This window comes from Hemicordylus capensis, chromosome 4, assembly GCF_027244095.1.
Source record: "Hemicordylus capensis ecotype Gifberg chromosome 4, rHemCap1.1.pri, whole genome shotgun sequence".
Lineage (NCBI taxonomy): Eukaryota > Metazoa > Chordata > Lepidosauria > Squamata > Cordylidae > Hemicordylus > Hemicordylus capensis.
In genome coordinates, this window is record NC_069660.1 from 247,475,456 (window position 1) to 247,493,147 (window position 17,692).

Sequence of the window (17,692 nt, forward strand, 5' to 3'; positions counted from 1 at the left end):
TGAGATGTCACAGCACTGAATCTTAATTACAATACTGTATATCCATCTGAACTAATTTTTGATAGGCTATTCAGGTCCATTCATTCATCACTTACAAAGAAACATGAAAAAAAAGAGCTCCTTGCTTTTACAGATTGAAAGATGACAGCAGTTAAGTCAGTAATGTACCACCAGATAATATAAACGGTCCACAGCAAAAATTAAACTAGTGTAAACAAGGCCAGTAAAGGCTAAAATGGACATGAAAGGCCCCATTTCACACAAGGAACCTTCTTCAGTTATTTCACGGCACTTAAATTTGAGCACTTTGCCATAATATCTATATTCTTATATTTATGATTAAATGGGCAGATAAGTGTCCCCAAGAAGAGACAACTGAGAAGGTGAAAAGGAAAAGCAAACACCTGTAACTTATTTTTATTTCCCTATGACAGATCTATTTAGCATCCATGTGGAAGAGCTGCGTGATTCAAGCTGTGATTGTAGACACACGTGATCAAGTCCCATTTATCTCAATGGGATGTACTCATGGGTAAGCACGTTTATGATCACAGACTAAGTCCCATTAGTACTAAGGCAGATAACACTATCAGCACAGTACACCTGTTGTACACAGAAAGAGAAGAAACCCCTTGGCTTAATTTACTGACCCAAAAACCCAGCTGCATTGCTGTGGAAATTGAACAGTTTCTTGCAATTTTATCCTTTAATTGAGAGGCCACCATGTGGCAATATTCCAGGACCTTTGTTTAGGCCGTTTATCTGCTTTTTCTATCTTGTCACAGTATTACTGGCCAAAAGAAAGCCACAGTATTACTGGCCAAAAGAAAGAGAAATTATATTGTGATTCAGTTGACGTACACTGCCTCTGTTTTCCATCTCTTCAGTCTTTTTTTATCAAAATGTTTGCAATAATTCAACAACAGGGTTGTATACATTTGAGTGGGCCTTGGTAGGCCAAAATTTGTGGCTGCCCCATCCTTCTAGTGCAATCTTGTGCAAGTTTAATGGAGGCAAGTTTCCCCTGTCCAATGGAGCTTCCTCTCAGGAAAGTGTGAATAGAGTAGGTTGTAGCCTTAGTCCCCAACCTCACACATATTTGCCTGAGATCAGAGGTAAGGGGATCATCCCCACAGCTATGCTGGTATGGGGAGAGTCTCAGAAGTCCTGTGTGACTGCAGGGGAAATCTACAGCTCCTCTCCAAACACGGAGCCTGAGGGAAAGGTTCAGGCTCATTTTGGCAGAAGGCAGCAGAGTGTCTATGATAGAACCTGCCACCTACCATCCAACAGCCAAACCCAACTTCCCCCTCCAACTTCAGGGGAGAACTTTGGGGCTGCCTGTTTGGGTGGCAACTGGTAGTGAGCACTTCTGCCATCTTCTGTCCATACCGTCTATCTGCCCAACCTTCCCATCCAGAGCTGGAAGGGAAGGCTGGGGTCATTTGGGCCAGGGGAAGCTGTACTTTGCTGATGACCTCTGCAGCCCCACAGCTGGCCCCACCCTTCCTTTCCATAGCCAGAAGGAAAGGCCAAGGTTCATTTGGGTGGCAAAGGGTCCCTGAGTGCTGTGACTGAAAAGGCCAGTTGCCACACTTCCTGTCCATCTTGGAGCTGGACAGTGGAGTGGGATTCTTCCCTGTAGCTATGCTGTAAGGACTAATTCCCTTCTTGTCCCCTGCCCTATTCAAGCTGGAGAAAAGACAGGGCTCCTAAGTCACCTTCCCCGGAAGCTGATGGGGCACTTGCAAAACAAATAGAAAATGGAACTGTGGAACCTTGTCAAAGAAACTATGCAATCATCTATTTATCACTGAAAAAATCCTTTGCGATGTGATGCAACCAAAGTAACGGAGCAGAAATATGTGGGCCAGGTTCTGCTGCAAGTAGATTTCTGAAAAGCTGCTTATCAGTGTACCCGACAGCGGCAGCATAATGTTGATTAGACCGGCATATTTGTACAGGTCTTGTGGCATACCATCTCCACAAACTGATACATTCCTGCTGAGATGGTCAGGTGCCTACAGTAGGAGCACAGTCCATCTACTGCCTCTCAGCATATCCAACGAGATCAGGAAATGACGTGGAATTATCTTCTCATCACTACTTATGCACCAAGTTGGGCCTCCCCCAAAACTCAATGGTGTGAGCCTACAGCAACCTGACCACATGGCTTCTATGATTCATCAGTATCTGCTCCCATTTACAGCTGTTCTGAGAAAGGGTGAAAGAGACACTCAGCTAAGATAAAATCCTCCAGGGAAGGGAGAGCCATGCTGAACAGAAAAAGGAAAAACAGGGCAGGGAACAGGACAGCACAAGGCCTCTGGTCTGGCTCTCAAGTCCCAAAGCAGGCTCACCACACAGAGGCAGACCCTCATTATAGCAACACCGGAATTTCCCATCTTGCTGCACTTGCTGGCTCTATTAAGGTGCCCAGGGTGTGGCTGCATGCTAAAAAAAAAAAAGTTATCAGCGTACTGAAGCTCTGCACTTACAAAACTGAATTAGTAAAGCAAGAAAGAGGCAATGATCTTTAAGGCTCCACCCACAGAGACTTCCAAGCTTGCTGTGATCATGTGCTAGTCTCGCTCTCTCCATTTCCCTTTGATCTGTTTGCCCCAGGCAGAGGACAAGAAGGAGCACTGACAGCCAGTCACACCAGGGGTGACTTGAACCCTTTGTTTTCTTGCTGTGGCATAGCCAAATGTGACAATGTCTGAGAGTCCTGACCTAATCGCATCACAAAAAATGCTTCAATGCTTTGAGATCCTTGTGTAGCATATGCCCCTCTCTCCCCCGCCCCCACAACCACTCCTAAAGGAAAAACATTTTGCCTGCAATTATTATACTAATAATTCCAATGATATTGTAACACACAAAGAATTTTTATATGCCGCAGTTCTGCACAAAAATGATCAGAAACCATAGCTGCTTGCCACAATGAACCTATAAAATACTCTGGATTTACTACGGCTTTAGTAACATGTATTTACCTGAACAGTACTTTGAGCAAATCCTTCATAAAGACTGGAGTATGTAGAATGGGGAGGAGGAGGTGGCATTGGAATCAGTTGCAATTACTATACGGGATGTAACAAGGAATAAAATCATCTGTCAAAACAAAAATTATGATTTTACATGTGCTTATGATGTCATATCCCGTGTGAACGTTTTTGATGGATGTGAATTGGAGCTTGAGAACATAAACTGAAATGGCTTGAAATTGAAGTTTTCTATTATTGGATTACGAAAAGTAGAAGCTTATACAATCTTATACAAGAACATTCTGTCTTGAAGTTCAAATAAGAAGACGTCTGAGTTATACCTTTGGTTTATAATGCCACCAGAAGTCTCTGTGGCATTATATATAGAATAAATGATAGGCTATAACACATACTATAAGTACCTAACATAGCTTTATAAATTACAAACCTACAGTCTTGCAGTTTCCAATGTAATGTCTCGCACAGATATGCACAGTAATAATACAATATCCTCTACAAGACATGTTATCATACTTAAGCTCTAAGAAAATCCTGTATAGTGGCAAAAACAGCAGCAAGACTGCTTCAAGGCATAAACAGATTTTTGAAGAAGAAAAATATAATACATCATTTAAAAAGGACAGGAAACAACAGATAAGAGCATTTGGACAACATCGAAAATGCTAACATTTGGCTGGACAGGCAACATCCTGCTCTGCATCGCCACCTGGGAGATTTCATCTTGGAATGTGAGCTCAAGGGACAGAGCAAAGGGTGCCTCACATCATTGAACAGCATCCTATTCAGCAGTTTGAGGAGCAGCACTGATGAGCTTCACTGGGATTCCTAGACACATCTCAGCATGTAGAAGGATGATGCAGCAGCTCTGGCATTACATTATGACATCTAAAAGGTAAAGGGGAGGCCAAAGAAAGGTGAGGACCCCCTCATATTTAGGCCAGGATACTTCTCTCTCAAGTTCTGGTTGAAAAAAGGCACAGTAGCTAACTTCCCAACTCATTGATGTCAACAGAATTTATTTACAACCATGCTTAGATTCCTAGCGTTATGAGCTCTCTTGTCACTATTATGCAACATAAACATACACACCCAACAAGCATTTTATCACAGGGCTTAATGACAGATGTAAATGATTAAACAACCTAATGATCAGATCAGTGGAGCATCTGAAAAAATATCCTGCTTTCGAAAGAAAGCCAGTTCCAGATGCTTAGAAAGGAAGTGCCTAAACAGCATTAATAGAGTATTCCAGTTCCTGTCATTAACTCCCAGCTTCCGGTAGTCCAAGGTTTTAGGCCCCTAGTCTGCATGAGACTCACTAATAGCCACTGATAAAGTCTTCTCTTCTGTGAATATATTTAATCATTGCCTGAAGTCAGTCAAACAATTTATTGCTAGCATTCCTATGTGCTTCTGCTTGACTATTAAAATAAGCAAGGTCGCAGTTGTAGTAGCAGTTCGTAGCAGTGTGCACACTTTATTGAACAGAGTGGCTGACATCCAGACTAACAAAGCCCCAGTTCAACATGAGAAGCACCAGTGCTTCTGAAGTGCTTCAACAGAGGGAGGTAGTGTCTGTAGGGGGTCGGCATCCGAGAGATGGTTTAGACCTGGGTGTTTTGGATGGGATTACACTCCCCCTAGAAGATCAGGTTTGTAGTCTGGCAGTGCTCCTGGATCCCAAACTCTCCGTGGTTTCTCAGGTTGAGGCTGTGACCAGGTGCACTTTTTGTCAGCTTTGGCTGATACGCCAGAGACATCCATTTCTGGAGACAAATGACCTTAAAACGGTGGTACATATAGCAATAGCAATAGCACTTACATTTATATACCGCTCTATAGCTGGAAGCTCTCTAAGCGGTTTACAATGATTTAGCATATGATGGTAACTTCTAGGCTTGACTACTGTAATGCACTCTATGTAGGGCCGCCTTTGTACATAGTTTGCAAACTATAATTGGTACAGAATGTGGCAGCCAGATTGGTCTCTGGGTTTACCCGAAGGAACCGTATAACACCAATTCTAAAAGAACTGCACTGGCTGCCGATATGTTTCTGAACAAAATACAAAGTGCTGGTTTTTACCTATAAGACCCTTAATGGCTTAGGTCCAGGGTACTTAAGAGAGTGCCTTCTCCATCATGAACCCTGTCACCTATTAAGGTCATCTGGAGAGGACCAGTTATGATTGCCGCCGATTCATTTGGTGGCAACTCGGGACCAGGCCTTCTCTGTGGCTGCCCTAGGGCTTTGGAACGCGTTCCCTGCTGAAACAAGAGCATCTCCTCCTCTGTTTGCTTTTAGGAGGACCTTGAAGATGTACCTGTTTTCCCAGGCTTCTAACTGAAATTTAAATTTTAATGTGTATTATCTATTGTGATTTTTATCTGTTTTTGTGAATTTTAAATGTTTTGTTTTGTATTATGTTTTAATCTGTACACCGCCTAGAGATGTCTATACTAGGCGGTATATAAATGCAATAAATAAATAAATAACTCAGCTCCACTATTCACACAGCAGGGGGAGGGGAAATTCTGTCAACCCCTCCTTCCCCCAGAAATGTTCTGTGCCACCCAAAAATATCTCCCTATGGGTTGCACACAAAACATATTTTCAGGCAGCACAAAGTGTTTCCAGGGGAAAGGGAGGTCGTCCAAATTCTCCCTTCCCCGCACGCAAGCACTAGCGTAGCATTAATCTGGATGTCAACCAGTGGGACTTAAAGTAATGTTGTGCCGTCAAGTTGGTGTCGACTCCTGGCAGTCATAGAGCCATGTGGTTTTATTTAGTAGAATACAGGAGGGGTTTACCATTGCCATCTCCCGCGCAGTCTGAGATGACGCCTTTCAGCATCTTCCTATATCACTGCTACCCGATATAGGTGTCTTCCATAGTCTGGGAAACATACCAGCAGGGATTTGAATTGACAACCTCTTGCTCGCTAGGCAAGTTACTTCCCCACTGAGCCATTAGGTGGCTTTTCAGTGGGACTTACTTCTGAGTAAAACTGCATCGGATTACATTAGAAGCGCTTTTTTGTGGATGTTTAAACACTAGCACTAAATGTATCAGGACTGGCTGGCTTTCTAGAAATATTGTCAATGGTTAACATAATACGCAGCACAACGCAGGCAGTTCAGCACTCCATTATTTATAATGGAGCTCACATTGCGCAAATTTCTCTTGCAATTTAAAACTGGAGCATAACAGCCAGTGTTCTCTCAAATTTTTTTCATCTGTTTGCGGAATGAGTTTTGTTCTGGGCAGCAGTATCAAAGCAGTGTGTACATACATGCATTCAGAATGGGGTCTTCCTACCTGAGCAGGTCAAATTCACTGAGAGGACATTTAAAAACTTGTGAGCGCACGCATGTGCACACGCCTTGGAACACTGGTAACAGCCCTGTTCCACAATAGAATCAGCAGTATTTTAGACACATGCAGTAGTGCGGGCAGTGCTGAAACACCCACATTTTGCTGTGCAGTATGTCAGCCAAGCCTAGATACCATTATGATATTTAAAATGTGTTCAAGACCATAACATGTACCCGATCAGAGAAAGATAAGAGTATGATGCACAGCTCAATCCTAGTGCCAGGCCTTCAATAATGCAGCCCCTAAGCTCAACTGTATACAATACAACACTAGAATCCTGGATGGGAGACCCCACAATAGTTTAGAACCAGAGTTTCTGAAGTACCATTTGCTACTTTAAGACCCAACTAGCGACTGCTGTCATCATTGGAGATCATTTTGTGGAGATTGGTAGGATTCTACCATACAGAGAGGGCTTTTTCTGTGGTTGCACCCCATCTGTGGAATTCCTCCCCAAGGGAGCCCCACCTGACACATTTATGATTATTCTTTAGGCCAGGGGTAGGCAACCTTGGCTCTCTCTAGCTGTCATCCCTAGCCAGAATTTATTGGGGCTGGGGATGATGGGAGTTGTAGTTCAACAGCAGCTGGAGAACAAAGGTTGCCTACCCTTTCTTTAGGCAGTAAGCAAAGCCTATCCTGTTTATTTGGACTTTTGGTAGGTGAAATTTGTTGTTGTTGTTTTGTTGGTTTTTTAAGACGTCGTTTTTGAAATTGTTGTTTTTTTGAGACATGTCTTGGGTTGTTCTCTCTGCTCCCATTTTACTTTTGCTTTCATACTGTGCGGGAGATGGCGATGGTAAACTGCTCCTATAGTCTACCAAAGACAACCACAGGGTTCTGTGGTCGCCAGGAATCGACTCCGACCCGATGGCACACTTTACCTATAATTGTTGTATCAAATGGGATGCTGTCCAATTTTACCGGTTATGTTTTTATTATACTGCTGATAGTTAAATATTCTGTTAAGCCACCTTGAATGACAACTGTAGCAGAAAGGCAGCACACAATTTTTAAACAAACAAATAGTGAGCCATTGGTTAAAGGAAGCTTTTGCTGACAAGGTTAAAAAAAAGCACAAGCAATAAGAGGCCCGAGAACGTGCCACCCAAAGACGTAGAGAGCATACACTGTTAACTCTGTAATTGAAAACAGGTGCAAAGATAAGTAGAATGCAGAAATAAACCAATACAAATCTTTAAAAACTTTGGTAGTGGGATATTTGGCTATTCTGATAATTTGTAAACTAGCCCATGGGTCGGGTGTGGGGGGAGCAACCAGTCAATGCCCTGTGAAAATCCAGCAATAAGCATCTTATCAAGTAGGTGGTTAAGATAAAGAGAGTACTTAATGATAAAAACTTTAAACGGTGGGGGAGGGAAGCCACTCTGATATACAGCTATTGAATTTTACTGGGATCCTTACTGTTGAAAAAATTCATTTTCCTCCTGAAGGAGATGGCTTGCTTAAAAACAATGTGAGCGGGGAAAAGCTCTGTATGTGTCTTAGAGCCTGTTTCGTTCGATGTAGCCCCTTGCTGGTTATCTCTGTGGTATGCAGCAGAATGCAACATCAACACTTTCTACAGCCATGTGGAGTCAAACATATTTATCAAGTGGTTGTGCTGGTTTGTCACACATCCAGGTCCCAAATATTCTGCCTGTGTAGAACAAAGGAGCAACTCTGAGTCTCAGAATAAAATCATTTTCTGCCAGACTTGTTATACAGTCAAGGCTCTAAGGTGGTTCTCTCAGGACTACCATCACGAAACAATCACTCCTGTCCACATAAAGAAGCAGTTTCAGGGTGTTTTTGCTAAATAACCTTCCTGAATTCCCGGGTCACCATGAGGCTGTTCACACGGGCAGTAAAGAATGGGCTTAGGCAGCCAAGCACAGTTTTTGCTGTGCATGTGAACCACCAGGAGCCGCACAGCTCCTGCTGGCGGTGCAGTAGCAAACCCTGTAGGGAGCCTTGGCTGTTAGCCAGGGTTAAGGGCTTGAGCGTCCGCTTATCCCTGGCTTCCTGATCGTGTGTCAGTGCCACCCGGCTCCACACAGCACTAACACACACGGAGCCTCCCAGCCTGCATCAGGAGGCTCCCCACAGTGCACTGCGCACTCGCTATGGGGCATTATGGGAGTTCGGCATGGTGCATTATGTGAGTTCTGAGGGCCTCCTGGCCCCCAAACCTCCGTGCCACTGGGAGCAGCCAGCAGTCGCCTGGGTGGGCAATCTGCCTCCCAACAATGGCAGAGAGATCATCTGCAGGGGAGGGAAGCATTTCGAGGCTTCCTCCCCTCGCCCCTTGAGCCCCTTCTCACGATCGTGAGAAAGGGCTCTGTGTTTCTCCATAGAGCTGTGCACTCCACCAACCAAAGAAAACCACCACGCAAGAGCTTAAAGAATAGAAGAGGGCCAAGCCAAGGGCCTCCCATCTTGCCAGGGGTTGCGAATCCACATTCGTGTCATTTCAACTTCTGATTATCCCCTTCAACTTGCAAACAAAGCAGAGAATGAAATGACTAACTGTCTTGTTATTCCAAGATAACAGACAATATTTCAAGATATTCCAAGATGGTGGTATACACAGTCTCAGCACCATCCCGATATACTCATCTTTATCCAAGATTCTGCTGTAAAAATTATTTACCTCTTCTCACACAAACTGCATGACAACCCTTTTCAGAATCCTATACCAGTTTTCCATTCCCTTCAACATCCAGCACAAACACCTTTCAAACTCTCCATGGCTTTCACCTATCCTGTCTTTCTGCTCATTTCCCATTACTGCCTTGCATGAACTTTACTTCTTCAACTCTACTACTCTGAGTTGCCTGAATGTTTCCTGCTCTCTTAAATAGCAATAGCAATAGCACTTACATTTATATACTGCTTTATAGCCGGAGCTCTCTAAGCGGTTTACAATGATTTAGCATATTGCCCCCAACATTCTGGGTACTCATTTTACCGACCTCGGAAGGATGGAAGGCTGAGTCAACCTTGAGCCCCTGGTCAGGATCAAACTTGTAACCTTCTGGTTACAGGGCAGCAGTTTTACCACTGCGCCACCAATGACTCCCCTTCTCCCTTACAGCACCAATACTGATTAGCAATAGAATCAGGACAGACAATGGAAGTACTTCGTCACACAATGCATAACCTACTGCCACAAAATATGGTTATAGCCATTGGCTTAGATGGCTTTAAAGGGGGATTAGACAAATTCAGCGAGGCAGGGTCTATCAATGGCTATAAGCCACAGTAGACAAAGGGAGGGAAATATGCCTCTGAACATAAATTATTGGAGAGCAGACAGCAAGGAAGAGCTACTGCCTTCATGGTACAGGATGTGAACAGATTAACCCATGGTCTAAACCCAGGCCTGCTCAACTTAGGGCCTCCCCAGCTGGTTTTGGACTTCAGCTCCTATCATCCCCAGCCACAGTGGCCAATAGCCAGGACGGCTGAAGTTGAGCAGCCCTGGTCTAGCCCAGTGTTTCTCACCCAACAGTCCTTGGATTGGTGCTGGTCCGTGAGCAGTTGAGTGCCAGTCCATGCTGGTCCATGAGGAACTAATGCCCCCACAAAACAAATTTGAGCTGGTGGGGGCCTCCATTGCTAGGAGCTATGCGGAGCTCATTTCTAGCCAGGCTGCCTTTGCTGCTGGGATAACATTTATTTCAAAAAAGCTAAGTGAGTTATCCCAGCAGCGAGGGCTGCCTGCCTAGAAATGAGCTCTGGAGAGCTCACAGCAGCGGTGCCTCTCTGGCTTGAAATTGTTTGGAGGTGTGCCTGGGGGTGGGGGAGAGGGAGGGTGACCCCTTTACTAACTGCTGGTCCAGGAAACTGCACACAAAGAATGTACCAGTCCATGACTCCAAAAACGTTGGGAAACACTGGTCTAGCCCAACAGGGCTCTTCTTATTTTTACCCCTCTCTTTTTTCAAATCCCTCAGAAAACCCCCACTTCTTTAGTAAAGCCTTTGGCCTACTCCCAAAGGTGCGCCTAGGGAATTTTGGATCCTGGACCTAAAGGCCTTTAGAGCCCCCTCATCCCCCGCTGCAAGTTAAGCATCATCCACCTACAAACATGCAGTATTTTTAACACGTGGGTTCCTGAGGGCTCAAACAGCAACTGAACTCACAAGAATGTAAGAATAAAAAAGGTATATTTATGCAAATATACATTAGCAGAAACATGTAACATGTAAATTAACATATCCCCATCCCAGATATATCTTTCCCCACTCCCCCCCACTGTCTCTAAAGCAGAGGTCATGCTCAACTGCCTGCCACAGGCCACAGTCATGCTCAGCTGCCTGGTGCAGTGCTGCGAGCATACCACTGAAGAGGATTTGGGGGTCCCCAGGGGGTGTGGAGGCCCTGGACCTCCACCTGGAAGTCTAGGGGTAAGAGCGACTCTGCCTACTCCTTTAGTCCTCAAACCAAATGGAAACAAAGCCTAAGTATGTGTACATATACATTCACTTGTATGCTTCCCTCACTCCCTTCCTTCTGTTACTTGCCCCACATTGTCTAAATTCAGATTGTTAACTTCCCAGGACAGAGACCTGACTTCAAGCTTTTCTGTAAAACACCACATACATGGGCAGCGTGATATAAACAAAAGGATAAATGATAACATACAATATAGGAAACAGGAGAAATATACAGATGCATCCTATGATTAATGTGGAAAATCAGTTACATGTTAACCATTCACAACAATTTGTGGATGTACATTCCAAAGTCTAAATGTAATGCTGAAATCAGCCCTTTGTGTGGATAATTTCTTGTCACTGGAAACTATTCTTATTTTTATGAGTATTCCAGTCAGTCAGGAATCTAAAGTTCTTTCAGATGAATTGTCAAATTTAGTGCAGAGTGAGATCCAAGACTGAACTCTATTCATCTTTTGTGACTTTTCTCAACAAAATTCCTTCCAATTTAAAAAACCTGAAAAGGGTAAAAACAACAACAAAAAGATCTTACATTCCTGTCTGATAAGGCAAGAAAAGGAGGGAAAAGGCAAATGGGGGGGGGACGACAAGTGGGCTTGCCAGGAGTGATGTTGGATGTCATGCCACCATGCTTAAGAGCAAAGATCAAGGCTCGTTTTTCAGCCACATACCTTTGGGATGGAGGAAAGTAGCAGAAGCAGTCATGGTTCAGGAAAAAGGATTTTAGCTTTGGGGAAGACTCTATCATGTCCCCAGCATGCCTAAAAGAAATTAAAATGGGACAGGGACCTAACATGGTATAAGAGAGCTGAGGTTAGGAAGTCAGTATAGCCTCTTTCAAGCCCAAATTTAGAGGTTATGTGATAACAGATTGTGAGTAATGAGCAAAATCAGCAAGTAAGAAGTTTTAAGAAGAAATGGATCTATACATAAAACTAAGAGGCACAATGCCATTCAATGGAATGCTCCTGTTGATTTTAGGTAAAAGACCTATGATTTTTTTAAAAAACCAATCATATTGTATGTTTTAAAAGCATCCCGAATCTTTCAGTACAAATCCCTTTTCTATTTGACAAAGCACAATGGCGAGTACGGGTGCATTTTTCTGAAAGGCACCAGATGGGAGGGACAATTTGCTTTATTCCTTCTTAAAAAAGAATCCAGGTGCAACTGCTTTTCTGGGCACTTTTAAGTACTTGAAGTACAACCTACCTTCTTCAAGTGCATTAAGTGCACAGAGCAATGCACTAGCTATGGTATGGTTCCTTTGTTGAAGAGGCAGCTGGTACCACTTTTGTAAAGGACTGGGCATGTCTTTCAGCCAATTTAGAGTCGTACTGGTTCCAACCCCCCTCCTGAGAAATCTGTTCAGCCACTTTATTCACCCAGACCCAAGAAATTGATTACTACCAGAAGATTCCAGCCTGTGAAAGAACTTTTCGGAAGCTGTGTATAGTAATGCTTCCATGTAGGCCAAAGTCATCGTTTCATGCATACATTTCTCCAAAGTTGCATTTGTGGGCCTTTCCAGCACAAATTTTCCTGCAGTAACTGGCTCATGAGACAACAGCCAAATGGCAATAGTACAGACCAGGAAAAAAGGCCTTCATGGAGCACATACAGCCAACAGGGTATGCAACAGCTATTTAAGTTATCCAATATAGATGCTGCCATTCTCCCACTATCTGCTACTCATCTCTGCCCTGCCTGTTATTTTTCTGTGCCAACACAGAACCCCGGACATCTAGGCTCACTGCCAGTGTCTTTAGTACATGTGTGATCTCTAGATACATGTGTAATGCTGATACAAAGGGCCATGCCATAACCAGAAATGCCTTAAGGCTTCCCTTTTCCAGATTTGAACAAAGCAGAGGATATGGCTAAGTGTTTGGCCTAATGAATTGTGTCACTTCCCTCTTCCAAACATTTTCAAATAAAGTTGACAGACACCAGACAATTTTCCTTTTGAAGGAATTACGGTACGGAGCTTTCTAATTCAGAAGCTAATTTCTGTGAGTGAGATAATAATCATAAACTTGTTAATTATTTTTAGTACTGTATTTATAAAAGGAACTACTTCTGCCAATATCCAGAGGGGTACCATACTAAGTCTGTTACAACAACAACAACAACAACAAAACAGAGCCTTGTGGTACCTTAAAGACTAATAGATTTATTGTGGCAAAAGCTTTCATGAGCTGTAGTCCACAAAAGCTTATGCTGCAATCAATCTGTTAGTCTTTAAGGTGCCACAAGGCTCTTTGGGTTTTTTGTTTGGTTTTTTTGTTTTGCCAAAATGCATTCTTTCAGGAAAAAAGAAGCATACTTTTGATCAAAGGCTATGTTATTTTTAGAAGCCAGACAGAAGTAGGAGAACATATGTCAATCCCACCTGCAACAGTAGTTTGGGGTTTTAATATACTGTCTGTGGTGTGACCTACTGGATTGAACGCCAGTTGACTTTTATATCTCCTTCCCCACCCTTTAAATTACTAAGTTAAAATCATCGTCTAGAGAAAGAGAGAGCTCTGTCCATGAGGCCACACCTAAAGTAGAAGCCAATACTTCTTTTCCCCTCCCCTTCACAATTCATGAGCAGCCAACAGCTGGAACTGTTTTACACTAGACGGCTGAGTTCTGTGAGAATGTTCTCCTTGTCTTTGTAAGAGTGAAAGAAGCTGGGCTCAAAAGGTACTGCTCAGTCCCTGGAGAACTCTGGGTAAACATGAGCCCAGGCCTCCAGCTCTCTCCCGATAGGGTCAGGTGACACAGTATCAAAAGACAGCCAAAGAAAGATCTCGAAAAGCATTTGCCTTTGTAAGGGGTATGTGTGAGATAAAGAGCACATACACAGGTCTAACATTTTTCTACTAGACACATAGCTTCATAAAAATTATTGACAGCTTTAAGATTTGCCATACCACATCTAAATATGTTTCTTAATAATCTCCCATAAGATACTTGGGATCAGGTAATTGTTAGAAATATAGCAATCAGATTCAGTAAGGTTCAGGAGCAACACCACAGTGCAAAGTTCATCAGAATATGCGGAAATATTTGCGAAGAAACCCACCAATATACAACAGAATCAAAATGGGTGTGGATGAAAGAGGAGACAATTGTATTGTCAGCAGATAACTAAAAGAGATGGCTTAATATCTTTCATTTTTTTTAACCCCCTAACCTGCTACTCTTTTAAAAAAAATGTTGAAAACATTGCTTCTAAAACCTATCCTTAAAACCTAAAACAGACACAAAATTGAAGCATAAAATTTAAATTGATGTTATAAAGGAATACATGAAAAACCCACAGCACATCCTACAAATAAAAACAATATAAATATATACTTTGCAGACAGACAGGGGGAAATACACACACAGCGATGCACAAACACACAGGCATCAACCAATTGACTGTTTCAACAGCCACATCTAAAATTTCATTAAAAAGAGCCCAGCTGCTTCTTTACTCTGACTTTGTCTTTAAGGACTTAGCTAAGCCGAAGGAGTGGCCAGAAAAAGAAGGGGGGGGGGGAAACCACTTCAACCCATCTCTCTCAAATTCTTTTATTTCAGCAATGCATTAAGCAATCTCCCTGCAGAGTTATTCTCTTCTTCCTGGTGTGGATAAAGCTTCCCCTGGGGAGCTCTGTAATTTCCAGCTTCTCCGAATTCAGGTATTAGTAAAGACCGCTTGGGGACACGCAACAATATAACTCTACATTTTCAGGCATTCGGAGAGAACCCCCTAAGGGTCCCAAGTTCAAATTTCTGAAATGTAGGCATTGTAAAAGGAACCTCAGGGGACTCCAGCAATAGAAATCTGCTGAATTCAAAGCATTTCCTAAGCCCTGGCAGGAGCCTTTGCTCCCACTGGAGGCTTTTTATAAAACATGTGTTGCTGACATGTTGACAGATTGCTCAGTGAAGTGTTAGGTGCATACACAGGCTGGCCATTTAGGGGGACATCAGTTTACCCTTCATCTCTACCTGAAGCACCATGTTTTATACATTACCCGAGGACAGGCAGAAAACAGACACTTTCCAACAAAGTACAGTATCACTTAGCTAGAGACAGATAAAAAGCCCCTTCACAACTAAAGATATTACACACACACACACACACACACACAGAAAAATAAAAAGGAGTGCACAATACAGTCTATCTCCAAATATCAAAAAGGTCAAAAAATAAATTAAGGGTAAAGAATGAGGCCTGAGCTGGAAATTGCCTCCATGTATCAGGTCTGCCACCCTTTTCCTATCCAGGCCAGAGCTCTGAGGGTATAATGAGCAAAGGAATTTTCTAATGACAGCTGACTGTTGGGAGGTAATCTGATCAAAGGCCGATATTAAATCCAACTTCTGCTCATATCAGGGTATTAGTGATGTACGACTTAATAACCCAGCAGCTCCAAAAGTGCTGCCGTGGCAACAGGATGGAAATTGGGATAATAATGTATTCATGGTGCTGGCGACCTGGGGCTGCAGTGCGTGCTCTCAGGGGAGGGCACTTCACCCTGAGCCAGACGTGTCTGGGCAAAATCACTTCACAAAGGACAGGAGTGGAATACTGAAGAGCTCTGGCACTGATGAGTGTGTCGATAAGGGGGAAGAGTGGAATGAAGTGAAGGGAGGAAAGGAAAAACATTTCCAGCAGAAGAGCTTGAGTGGTGCTTCTCTGAAAAACTGATGGGGCTCAAGAAGCTCTCCCCGACAAGTACAACCCAAATGGATAATTATTAAATGAACATAAAACTACATTTGCAGCAAAGTGCTAAAGGATGGATAGCACGGGCTGACATCAAGTGACAAGATTTTCACATCAGGCTACATCTCTCTTCCAGCACTTCCGCTGTGAACAAAAGGGCCACTGCCTGCTACCATCAATTTCCAAAATTCCTTTAACGTTAAACAGCTTCTCAACCTTTCCTGCCCTTAAATCTCCAAAGGAAGAAAATCCAAGAAAAGGGCACTGATCAGCCACACCTTTCTGGCTCTTGTAGCTGCATTTCCTGCCCAAGTGGAAATCTCCTTTTACACTATTTTGCTCCCTCTGGCTTTCTCTCTTTGTCATAAATACTGTGATCCATTAAAAATTACACTATCCAATTTTTGAACAACAAAGAAACATGGGGTACAGAATAAAAGAACTGCAGTGTGACCATATAAATCAGTCTGTAGCATCCAGATTCCCTAAATCAAGGGGCAAAGATAAACATTTGCATTGTTTTATCTCCAACATTGTCTTTTTTCTTAATGTAGCTTATGAGATTTTTGTTTAATTAAATGAGAATTACACTCTGTCAATGTCATTCTGGAGGCTATCAGGGAATTAAGTAAGGACTCATCCCTGTGTGGCGTAAAAGGGCCTTGAATAGCGTCCTCTCTGTTAAGTGGGTCAAGCCTGGGTAGTACATGGCTGGGAGCTCCCTTGGAAACTCTTGGAGGAAAGCTACAATTGAAACAAACAAATAAATGAGAAGAGGTAGGTGTATTACTTTCTGCCTTTCCTACTTGTTCATCTTAAATATTTGTGGCAGAGTATTTTATTTATTTATTGAATTTCTATACCGCCTAATATAGGAATCTCTAGGCAGTGTACAGATTAAAACATAATATAAAATATAAAACATTTAAAATTCATAAAAGAGTTGAAATTCACAATACATAAACACGCATTAAAATTTTAAAAATTAGACTTTAGTTAAAAGTCTGGAAAAACAGGTATGTCTTCAGGGTTCTCCTAAAAACAGAGAAAGAGATGCTCTTGTTTCAGCAGGGAGTGCGTTCCAAAGCCCTGGGACAGCAACAGAGATGGCCTGGTCCTGAGTTGCCACCAAATGGGTTGGTGGCAACCGTAACCAGCCCTCTCCAGATGATCTTAATAGGTGACAGGCAGTGTTCTCTCTAATTTTTCCCTCTATGTGAAAAATGAGTTTTGTTCTGGGCGGCAGTATCAAAGCAGTGTGCATGCACACGCATTCAGAGTGGGGCCTTATAGATTCAACCTGAGCTGGATCTAAAATTAACTGAGCAGAAACCCAGAAACTTGTGAACGCACGCACGTGTGCAGGCCTTAGAGGGAACACTGGCGACAGGGTTCACGACAGAGAAGGGAATCTCTTAAGTACCTTGGACCTAAGCTGTTAAGGGCTTTATAAATAATAGCCAGTACTTTGGATTTAATTCAGAAACATATCGGCAGCCAGTGCAGTTCGTTTAGAATTGGTGTTATATGCAGAGGCGTATGTAGCGTAGGGCAGGCAGGGCACATGCCCTGGGCGCCACTTGAAGGGGCTGCCACTGACAAGCTGCAAAAAAAAATCTTTTTAACCTGTAGCCCCTTCGGGGGGGCTTCCTAAAGGCCGTGGGTGGGTGGGTCTGCAAAGGTTCTCCCTCCCCCACCGGCCTCTTAATTTACCGCCATAGCCCATCCCAGGCTGACTTTTGGGCCTGCAAACATTGGAGTGGTGGCCATTTTGAAGGCTGCCACGCATGCTCAAATGTCCTCTGCGAAGCCTGGCAAGGCCTAGGGCCTCGCAGGGAGCATTTGAGCATGTGCAGTGGCCATTTTGTTTTCAAAGGCCATTTTAAAAAAAAAAAGAATTATTTTTAAACCGCTGCACATGCTCAAATGGTCCCTGCAAGGCCCTAGGCCTTGCCAGGCCTTGCAGAGGCAATTTGAACATGCACGGCTGCCTCCAAAATGGCCACCACGCTGATATTTGCAGGCCCGAATGGGCCTGAAAATCAGCCTGGAACGGGCCGTGGCGGTAAATTAAGAGGCGAGCGGGGGAGGGGGAACCTTTGCAGGCCCCCCTGCAGCCTTTAGGAAGCCCCCTC

General features: G+C 43.4%; 1 protein-coding gene and 1 long non-coding RNA gene across 11 annotated transcripts in view; both read right to left on the bottom strand.

Annotated features, from left to right (window-relative positions):
* ZNF521 (zinc finger protein 521) overlaps positions 1 to 17,692 on the bottom strand; it is a 438,900-nt gene that overhangs the window by 324,346 nt on the left and 96,862 nt on the right. The window lies entirely within an intron of this gene.
* LOC128323534 (uncharacterized) lies at positions 3,401 to 17,354 on the bottom strand. The gene is made up of 2 exons (XR_008306336.1): positions 17,271 to 17,354; positions 3,401 to 3,893 (listed from the first exon to the last, which is right to left on the bottom strand). It is a non-coding gene; the product is annotated as an uncharacterized LOC128323534 (long non-coding RNA).